Here is an 11,620-nt window from a genome sequence, read left to right as displayed (position 1 = left end):
TTAAGGCAAAACTAATCCGTTTTGGACCGCTTTTGAAAGCCCTGAACGGATCTCACAAATGGAAAGCCAAAACGCTAGTGTGAAAGTAGCCTTAGGCTACATGCACACGACCATTCAGTTTTTTGCGGTCCGCAAAACACGGAAGCCGCCCGTGTGCCTTCCGTAACTAACGGAACAGACGGCCCATTGTAAAAATGCCTATTCTTGTCCGCAAAACAGACAAGAATAGGACATGTTTTTGCGGGGCCAGGGAACGGAGCAACGGATGCGGACAGCACACGGAGTGCTGTCCGCATCTTTTGCGAGCCCATTGAAGTGAATAGGTCCGCTTCCGAGCCACAAAAACTGCGGCTCGGATGCGGACCAAAACAACGGCCGTGTGCATGAGGCCTTAGGCTGATGTCCTCCTGTGGTACAACTACACTTCAACATGTGTTGTGCCACATTTAGGCTAGGGCTACACAGTGATGTGTCACAGAAAAGTCCTGTGACATTTTTTATAATGATAGTCAATGGTGTTGCACTGCAACATGATGCGACTGAGACACAGTCGCAAAAAATCCATCCGAGTTTCTGTCACGTCGCAGTATGTCACACGTCACAGTGCAACATGATCGACTATCATTAATGTCGCTGTGTAGTCTTTGCCTTAGTCCTAGGGCAGCGGTTTGGAAGACACATAGCAGTCCTCGCAGATTGTCCAAGAGTCCCCATCAATTAAACATTTCCCCAGTGCAGAACCTTTATCATTGTGGCCTTGGGAAATGGAGATAAGTGGCTGTCAGACACACCTGACTCATCTCCAAGGGGAAAAAGTATTAGACATGATAAAAATACACTGGGGGAGATTTAACAAACTGGTGTAAAGAAGAAATGGCTTAGTTGCCTATAGCAACCAATCAGATTCCACCTTTTATTTTTCAAAGGAGCTCTAAAAAATGAAACAGGGAATCTGATTGGTTCTTATGGGCAGCTAAACTAGTTTGATAAATCTCCCCCACTATGCCCAAATCCTGTTTTCTCCAATGTAAGGATATGTTAACACGAGAAAAATCTGCCATGTAAACAACAGTGGAGTATCGGGAAGCTGATCTGTCTCTGTGAGCAGCGTGTTTTTGGCGGTGGACAAGCTAGCTACTTTGGCCCTTTCCTATTGACTTCAGTGGGGAACACAGCTAAAATTTCATTCAAAGAAGTAAAATGCTGCTTCTGAATAGGATTTAAAAATCACCAGCAGCAAAAAAGCCACTGTGTGTGAAGATGGCGTTTTCCCCATTGAAGTCAATGGGAAGCAGTTGGCATTTTGATTGCAGTTTACACTGCTGGAAACACAGTTTTCTGTGACGGAATCTGCGGTCATCGGCGAGAGCTGAACTGCCCTGGCACTTAGATTGTCAGGAGATTCTGTCATATTTGTGGCCTCTGCCAGCATTGTAATCATGTTCATTGTCAGCTTATATGACACACAGGGGCATAGCTATATTGGAAGCAGGGGAAGGAAGCGGCTGCTATGGCGCCTTAACTCAGAAGGGTCCCGCCCGGGAAGAGGACTGAAAGAGCCCAAGAGCTCAGGACCCCCTCAACAGTATTATACAATGACATTATATACAGCAACAGTATATACAGTGACATGACATACAGTATATACAGTACATATAGGAAATGGACAGAGCAACGGCCTGGCCTGGTTTGAGAGAGCTATTTTGACTAGCCGCAGAAGTCAGGGTTGCATGAAGTGGAATGCTGGGGAAGAACGGGCCCCGTTCAAAAATTTGCTGTGGGTTCCAGTCAGTTCTAATTATGCCACTGATGAAACAGATACTGGGCATTATCATTGTATCCAAATAAGTTACCCAGGGGCCTTCACCAACATTGACTAAGCAATGACTATTCACGGAGGCACTCTGAATGGCGCTATTAATAGGGGCACATTTGGATGACCTATTTAGATGACGGCCCCCACAGAATGGCAGCAATGCCCATATAATGGTTGCCATCCACAAGAACCCCCTTTCATAGTGAGAGCTACATGGTCTTTTTATTGGCAATCAGCCTTGCGGCTCAGAAGAGAGCCATATTACCCCCCAAGACACCCCTATTTCTGTCCTAATAACTGCGAAAACCACTGTGCCCCAATAGCATTGACTACTGTAGTGTCCCCATAACAGTGACGACTACAGTTCCTCTAGTTAGTATACTGACAGCCTCAACACTACTGTGATAGCAACAGTACCCCTATAACACAGACAAAATGCCCCTTAAAAATGCCAATGTGTTCAGCACAGGACGCTTATGTTTCTAGCAAGAGAGCTCAGTCACTGACCTATTAAGTGGGTTGTCCAGATGTTGGTGCTTCCCAAGATCCAATGTAAGTTTAGGAATCTTCCCATTCAACTTTCAGTCTGCCGTCTCCGGAAACACCATACTCTGTTCAACAACTTTGAATGGAAATCGTCTCGCCCTAAAGTGGTTGTGAACACATTGTATTGTCCTGTCTCTAAAGGAGGTTTGGGTCTGCCTCAAGTGACCTTTTACTATTACATATTAATATTAGAACAGGCCAAGCTATGGAGAGCTAATGACTCCTCAGAACATTGGGTAAATATTGAGAAAGCAGCTGAGAACTCTATTCCCTTAAGATGTCACAATTTGGCTTATTATACCAAGCCAGAGGCGCGCCTACTGACCTGTCGGTGCAGGTCTGATGTCATAGAAATGCATTTTATTCTCTAAGTGTATTATACCTTTTAGGCTTCCTGACTTACTATTAAAAGTAATACTTTATGAGATTGAGGATACTGACATTGCGAACTGGCTTGCATCAGGTATTAATTCAATTTTGAATATTTGGTTGAAGAACCCCTTGGGGGTGGGGGTGACCTCTGGCCTCCTTATATGTTGGGGTGGTGGAACCTGAGGTCAGTTTTGATTTTGCTTGTCAGTCTGTGTAGGAGCTCTGCTCCCTGGCTGTATGTTTTAGTCTGTGTGAGCCACCCATATTTGTTATATTGTTGCCCTTGCTCTGTCTGTCAGTGCGTTTCCGGTTCATTTCGTCGGCGACAGGTAAGTTCTGGTAACCTAGGTTGTCTGTTGCCTTTTGTTACTTACCTTTCATTGGGCTGTGAACCCTGTCTAGTTGGTGGCCAGCTGCTGGGCTTCTGGAGACACCATGCATCCGTTGTGTAGGATGAATGGGTGGTCTCTGCCCTGTCTTCAGGCTTAGGGCATAGCAGGGATACCTAGGGTTCTAGGTTGGTGAGCATGAGCCCCCTTACCTTCTGAGGCGGCTCATGCATTAGGAGTTTAGGGAGATCTTCAGGGTCACGTTAGGAGGTGACCTTCTCCTTGTTCCCTGCTATCCGGTGTAGCAGTGACTGATATTGTACGGTGGGGGGTTTCCCCCACTCCCTGCTGCGACATTATAACAAAAAAAGGCTCCTCAGTCTTGTTTCCTTCGTAAGAGGGTGCAGCATGTATTGCCTACCGTTTTCGGCATACATGCGCGTTCTCCAGAGGAAGAGCGTCATGGGGTTCACCGTTAACGGCACGGTTGGTGGCTTTTTCCCCGCCACCTTGCTAACCGTTGTCCGTGTTGGTGTGTCCCCTCGTTCCGTTCTCAGTAGTTCCTTGCTCTTGGCCTGGTTGCTGGCAGCATTCATTTGGTGTACTGGCTGTGTGCTGGTTGGGAATGCTTGCTGATTGCAGCCCAGAGTGTGAACTGCCTGAGATGGACGCTGTGTTCAGTATCCTTTCTCCTTACTGCTTGTTGGCTGGCTGGCTGCCAGGGACCTAGTTGGTGGTCCTGGCATGCTGGCGGCAGTTTTGAGGGATGTGCTGACACAGAATTTGCACCTTTTTTTTTATTCCCCATTATTTTTTTCGGGGGGGCTTTGAGGGGAGGGAGTGTCACGGCTGTGTCATGGTCTGGTATTGTGCACCATGACACTTTTGCCTTGCATGCTTGTTGCTGGTGGCAACATGTTGTTTTTGCATGTTTTGACACTTCCCCTTTAAATTGTGTGTCCCTTCCCATCCTGGTGTGCAGGGGTTAAGGTGTGTTTGCTAGGTGTGGTGGGTGTGACCTCGGCCTCCTTATATGTTGGGGTGGTGGAACCTGAGGTCAGTTTTGATTTTGCTTGTCAGTCTGTGGTGGAGCTCTGCTCCCTGGCTGTATATTTTAGTCTGTGTGAGCCACCCTTATTTGTTATATTGTTGCACTTGCTCTGTCTGTGTGTCCCCTCCAGCGTGTTTCTGTTTCCCCTCTCCCACCTGGTGTATGTTGTTATGGTGTGGGTCTTGTTTGGAGGTTATTGTGTTGTGGTGTGTTTCCTCCGAAAGGGGGTTGCTTTCCCGGAGGGGTTTAAGCAAACATCTAGACAGTGCGTTTCCGGTTCATCTCGTCGGCGACAGGTAAGATCTGGTAACCTAGGTTTTCAGTTGCCTTCTATTTCACAAATTTTTTATTTGAAAATTGAAGCATACAACATCTTCCACAGTGACATATTACCGTAAATACAATATAATTTGTTCATCACATTACAAGTATTCAGGATAGAAGACATCGGATGAAAAGTTTTCATTTATATTAAAGAAAAAAAAGACAAGGCCGTGAAAAGTTCAGTTGCCTTTTATTACTTACCTGTCGTTCGGCTGTGAACCCTGTCTAGTTGGTGGCCAGCTGCTGGGCTTCTGGAGACACCATGCATCCATTGTGTAGGATAAATGGGTGGTCTCTGCCCTGTCTTCAGGCTTAGGGTATAGCAGGGATACCTAGGGTTCTAGGTTGGTGAGCATGAGCCCCCTTTCCTTCTGGGGTGACTCATGCTTTAGGAGTTTAGGGAGATCTTCAGGGTCGCGTTAGAAGGTGACCTGCTCCTTGTTCCCCGCTATCCGGCGTAGCAGTGACTGATATTGTACAGTGGGGGGTTTCCCCCACTCCCCGCCGTGACAGCTGTCCGCATCTTTTGTGGCCCCATTGAAGTGAATGGGTCTGCATCCAAGCCGCAAAAACTGCGGCTCGGATGCGGACCAAAACAACCGTCATGTGCATGAGGCCTAAGTCTACTTTTGAACTGGCCTTTTATAATTTGTCTAAAACAACTAAAGAGATCTTTAAATTGTATATTTGTGATACTCTAATAACTAACAAACCGTCTTGTCTTGAGCATCAGGAGATCTCAGTCCAGATGTCCCTCACATTTGAAGACGCCAAGAAAATTGCTATATTCCTGGTATTGACGCCCGGCTGTTATCTGTCATCGGCCCAACTTCATCTGACATTTGTTGGAGAAGTTCTAATCCTAAAAGGGGTTGTGCAAGTTATTTTTATTGATGACCTATCATCAGGTTATGTCATCAATATCAGATAGGTGGGGATCCGACACCCAGCACCCCCGGGTGTTGGATCCCCACTAATCTGATATTGATGACCTATCCTGAGGATAGGTCATCAATAAAAATAAACAAAAAATCACTGAAAAAACAAAGATAACTTGAACAACCCCTTAAAGCAAGAATCCAACGTGTAGTTTTGGCCCTGTATACCCATACATTTGTACTGGCGTAAAGTAGGGTTTCATTAGAGGAATGTCTCATTGGCCTTATTACACCTAGAGGTCAAAGATCTCCCTTCCCAGTGACAGAACTATAACGTTTCACATTTTGGTTTTGGCAAAGACTCTTATAGGAACATATTGGAACAGTGTCACTATCCCTTTATCTGAAATTTGTCAATATATTAATAAGAACTTCTCTATGGAAAGTACAGTAGCCTTGCTCCAGGAGACCTAAGGATTAAGGGGGACATTTTACGAAGGCTGTTACACCAGATTTGTGGCATTAAATTATTGCATGTTTCGCTCACGACAGTTTGCACAAAATATTTTGACATTTGGCTTGCCATGTCACTTTCAGAATTGGAGTGAAAAGTTGGTCTATTTTGGAAAATGGATCACTTTTAAGGTTCATTTATGATGCCTGGATTATTAGCTATACTTTTGTTATTAGGATACTCTGACAGCTCTATGACAATTCTGTTTGTCTGATTCCTACAAACTGTACGTTCTGGTGGTTAAACTTTTACTTTTCTTTGTATTCATATTTAAGTTAAAAAGTGAGCTGGATGTGTTATTCTACTTTCTTTTTATTGGGACCTGTATATTACCTAATTTTATGCAACTGTGTACGCTTTATAATTGCTCAATAAAAGTAAAAAAAAAAGAGGCAATTCAAGTTTTAAATTTGCATTCCTTATAAAATATATCAAGTATGTAGGTCAGATTAACCAAATGCTCAAGAAAAATTTGGAAATATTAAAATATGACCTGGTGATGGGTGCGGTAATTTGAAGAGGGAGGGGATTATGAAAGTCTTTTGTGTGGTGTGGTTTTTGCCAGAATTGCGAGAACTATATGTGTCAAAACAGAGATCACTGATAAATGTAAATTCAATTATTTCAATAAAGAATTTAAAATTAAAATGTTATTGTCTTTTGAATTAAGAGGGGTTGTGTACATGTTGGGGTGCCTATGTGGACTCCTATATGTAGGCAGGACCCTCAAAAACTAAAAACAAAGTTTAGGGAGCATTTGTGTAACATTAATATAGGCTTTTTTTAGAAAAAATTTTTTTTTTAGAAAGTTCATAGATGGGCCCCTAGAGATTTAAAAATTCCAGGGTTTGAAACTTGTGACTGATAACTGGAGGGGGAGGGGTATGTCAGCCAGTGAAAAATATTAACATAAAACAGGCTTTTTGGCCAAGAAGAGGTTTAATATAAACTTTGAGATTAGAGCTTAGTTTTTGGATTGGTTTCCTCATATGTTGGCTTCCTTTCACTCAACTTAATATAAGTATCGGGCTCAAGACACGTTCAGATTAAAGTGGTTGTCTGAGATAATTAAAAAATCTTGCAGGAAAGCCCCCTCCAATTGCATAGGATAAAAAAAAAATCATGTAATATTCACACCTTTCTCCACCAATGTTCTTTGCGCCATCGATCTGGTTCTCTTGCCTCTAATTGTTTACAAAGGGTGACGTGCTGGTATAAAACTCATGACTACCGCAGCCAGTCACTGTCCTTAGCAGTGCTGGAGAAAGGGGTAAGTATTATATGATTTTTTATTTTTTTTTAGGCAATTAGGGGACTTTTCCGAGATTTCTAATTATCAAGGACAACCTCTTTAAAAGATTATTCCAGTCATAGAAAGTTATCCCCATCCATAGGACTGGGGCAGTTGTTTGAATCAACTACATAATTACACTTTAGTGGCTGGAGGTATTTATGTGAACAGAGACAAATAGTAAGAGTCCTACTACAAGAGCTGTGTAATGCAATAACAATAGCCATTCGGTCAGTGCCCATTATTATTGACTATCGATGATTTCTCCATTAGATATCTAATATATTGATTAGGGATGAGCAAATCGACTTCGGATGAAACATCCAAAATCAATTTGCATGAAAATCCGTTCCAATACTGTACGGAGCAGGGGCTCCGTACAGTATTAGAATGTATTGGCTCCGATGAGGCGAAGTTATTACTTCACGAAGTCTCGCGATACTTTGGGTAATGACTTCATAAATTAATATGTACTGTAAAAAAACATTTCCCGAACTCAGGTTCGGTTGCAAGTGGTGCCTTGGAACTGAACCCGAGTTCAGGAAATGTTTTTTTTACAGTACAAATTAATTTATGAAGTTATTACCCAAAGTGTCGCGAGACTTCGCAAAGCAATAACTTTGCCTCATCGGAGCCAATACATTCTAATACTGTACGGAGCCCCTGCTCCGTACAGTATTGGAACAAAGTTTTATGTGAATCGACTTCGGATGTTTCATCCGAAGTCGATTCGCTCATCCCTAATATTGATGTCAGGGAACATTTTGAACTGCATACAGATCTGGACATCAGGTTTGGTTCTATGATGAAGATAATTTGTGACACTACAAACATATCTGCTCTGCTTAATGTATTTTTGTTGCATTCTTTTATACTGATGTAATATTTTGTGATATCATGAGTTTAAAAGCTGTATAATGTGGAATTATGATTTCAGATAAGTTTTTAACATGGAATGATTGGACAACTGAAGTATGAAAACTGAGGCTAGTGCTAGAGAAGTCATGCTGATCAGCTGTTTGAAGAAGGCACGACACTCCAATGAGCACTGGTGCCTCCTCACAGCATAGCAAGCACAGCGACGTGCATTGTATAGCGGGTGTGCCAGGAGTTAGATCCCCCAGTGATATGATATTGAGGACCTCTCCTGGTCATCAATATCTGATTGGTGGGGGTCCGACACCCAGCACCCCCGCTGATCAGCTTCCAAGACAAAGTGCAGGGTGATGAACAGGAAGCAGTGCTCGCATGGAGCACCGCCTTCTCTTCAAACAGCTGATCAGCAGGTGTGCTGGGTGTCGGACCCCCACTGATCAGATATTGATGACCAGTGCTGAGGATAGGTCATCAATAGGATTACCAATACACACTGACAACCAAAAGGGAACGGTACAATCTTCTTAGCTGATTTATGATCAGATCAGACAAAAGTCCAGCTGGTCATAAGTAAGCATATAATTAATTCAGAAGAGGTGAGAGGAGCTGAAGAACGAGCCTTCAGACAGCCAGTATGGCTGATTTATCACAGAATGGCTTTCTAGAGCAGCTGTGAATTGTGAAGCTGCAGAAGCGAAATTAAGCAACATTTTTAATAAAAGCCTATTACAAAAATCCTAAAATACAGCTAAGGCTACATGCACACCACCGTATGTCATCCTTTTTTTTTTTTTTTTTTGCTGATCCATTGTAACAATGCCTAAAACGGACAAGAATAGGACATGTTCTATTTTTTCTGCGGGGCTACAGAACGGACATACTGATGCCGACAGCACACGGTGTGCTGTCTGCATTTTTTGCGGACCTATTGAAATAAATTGGTCCTCATCCTATCCGCAAAAAAAATGGAACGAACACAGAAACAAACAACGTTCGTGTGCATGTAGCCTAAAATTCAGGAAAAAATTTAGCGTTATCTCTATATATCTAGCATGTCACAGATGCAGGTACTGAAGAATTTGTCGGTGTCTGTGGACATATCATTTGGTTTCAAAGTAACCAAATAAAGAAAAGAACACTAGAGGGTGTGCACTGGTGTAAGGGAACAAAAACTGGTTGGCTATCCTTTTCTTAATTTAATTTTAAAACCTGTACAAATGGTACAATATTTAACATTAAAGGGGTGTTTAATACTCATGACCTATCCAGTATTAGTAATTCAAAAAACAGGGGCACATCGAAATAGAAATGAGAGTGCCGTCACACGGTATGTAGTACACAATATAGTTCAAAGAAAAAGAATACCGAGATGGAAGCCGCACATCTAAAAATATATCAAATTTATTTAAAGCAACAGACACAACAAAAAATTAGTTAAAATCATTGTATACAATAAATCAGGGCCATGTGAAACAAACATGTACACATGCCACCCTGGCTCACCACAAAGCCATGAACATGCCCCCACACATAGATAAATGTATTACAATTTAAAGTGCATGAGATCCATCAACAAAGAATGGAAGACTGGAATACTTATCATAAAGGTAGCATGGTGGGGGTATGCGTGGTGGTCAGGAAAAAATCCCAACGCGTATTGCCAGGCTCTGCTGGCTTCCTCAGGGGTGCCTGTTCCTAAATGGTACATAGGCTAATATATATATAAATAGTAATCAATAATGATGATTTTCACCTGTGTCATGGGCGTTCATGTAGAGCATTGGGGTGGCAGCCCTTTGATGGGGGATCGGCATGGCAGCTGATGGATGCCGAGACAGACGGCGACCGGAAGTGCCGTCTGCTCATGCGTGCAGCCCAGCCAGCACGTACTGCATTCCAAATAGCGGAAATGTCAGACCGCGCAGGCTCAGAAAGCACTTACTGCGTGCCATATGCCGGAAGTCGCATGACAAGTTGGAAGCGCAGTCTGCGCATACAAAGAAAACCTGTGGGCGAGGGGACAAAGCGGAGAAAGAAAAGAACAGAGGTAGAGATAATTAACATATATAGACGGTACCGAAATCCCAAAGCAAACTTGAAACCCTATATGAGTGCATAAAGAGTTATGTTCAAAAATCACAAAAACATAAAACCAAAAGACAGATAAACAAAAATAAAAATGATAATAAAAAGAAATAAGGAAAACTAAAACCCATTTACTCCAACTAATAAATAATATGATATAGTGACTTATTTCATACACATTATTAGTGACCATGATTAATTTATATGAAGAAAAAACATAAATATCTTAAATTAACCCTCATTACACTGTCAGTGTGTGTGCAAAATATTATTATTACTCATATTACTAAGCCTATATAAACTTATTAAACTGCATAATTTATACCTATTTTTGATTTAATTAGTGTCCCTCTTTTTGTGTATTACTTAATTATAAATTTATATTATTTATATATATTTTTTATGTATTTTTTTTATATATGTTTTGTGTTTTATTTTTTACTTTTTACCTTTTACTTTTTATTTTTTATCTTTTTATATAATTTTTTACATTTTTTATTATTTTTTATTTCTTTATTTTTTATGTAATAAATAAAAAAATAAAAAAATAAAAAAGAGGGGAAAGGGCGTTAAAGGAAAGAAGGAGAAAGCACTTTGGCCCATCGCCCACAAAGCATTCAACCAAAACCAAGAGAAAATGCCACACATAATGAAGTACACAAGGAATAAATATTACATCAAGTCAATACGGTCCAAGAAGTGTACATGGGGCAAACATAGTATGTCCTTCACTGTGTATCCGAACAGAAGGATCCCAACCGACAATCCAGGGGATTCCTAATGATCGAGCCGAGCTGTTCCAGGTCAGGAAAGGAGAGCAGAAAGATGTTCTGACAGCACACAAAGTGATGGACGGGTAGTCGTGTGAGAAAACAAAAAATCTAAAAATCTAAAGAGAAAGAAATAGAGAACAAAAAAAGTGTGTATAAATAAAACATGCAATAAATTATCTAGCATAAAAACCTGTGAATAAAAGTTCCTCATTAAGACCCTGCGGGGATAAACAATCTAAATTGTAAATCCATCGGGATTCAGCTTTGAGCAAACCGTGTGTCATATTTGTGCCCCTAATATTGTAATGGACTTTTTCTAAGCCCACCACCTGCAGACCATTATACTTACCGCCATGATGATCCAAAAAATGTGTGGCCACAGAAGTAAGAGGTTTCTCCTTTTCGGCCCTGTCCCGGGCAGCCAAAGCAATGTTAGACATGTGTTGTTGGATCCGTTTTCGCAATTCCTGTGAAGTTTGCCCCACATACAATTTCTTACATGGACAAATGATTCCATATATGATATTCCTGGTGCGGCAATTGACTTAGTGATTAAGGCGTATACACTCCCTGTCGTTTAGAAAGTTGTCCTTGCCCAACATGAATGGGCAAACGTTACATTGGCCACACGGATGTGTGCCCCTCAATTTGACGCCTCTATTCAGTCCCCGTGTAGGATGCTAAAAGTTACTCCGTACGAGTTGATCTTTAAGAGAGGGTGCTTTACGTGCAATAATTTTGGGTTTGTTGTCCACCTAAGGCATC

The sequence above is a fragment of the Bufo bufo genome, chromosome 2, assembly GCF_905171765.1.
Source record: "Bufo bufo chromosome 2, aBufBuf1.1, whole genome shotgun sequence".
Taxonomy (NCBI): Eukaryota; Metazoa; Chordata; class Amphibia; order Anura; family Bufonidae; genus Bufo; species Bufo bufo.
The sequence above is the reverse complement of the archived record's forward strand: the minus strand, read 5'-3'. Positions refer to the sequence as shown.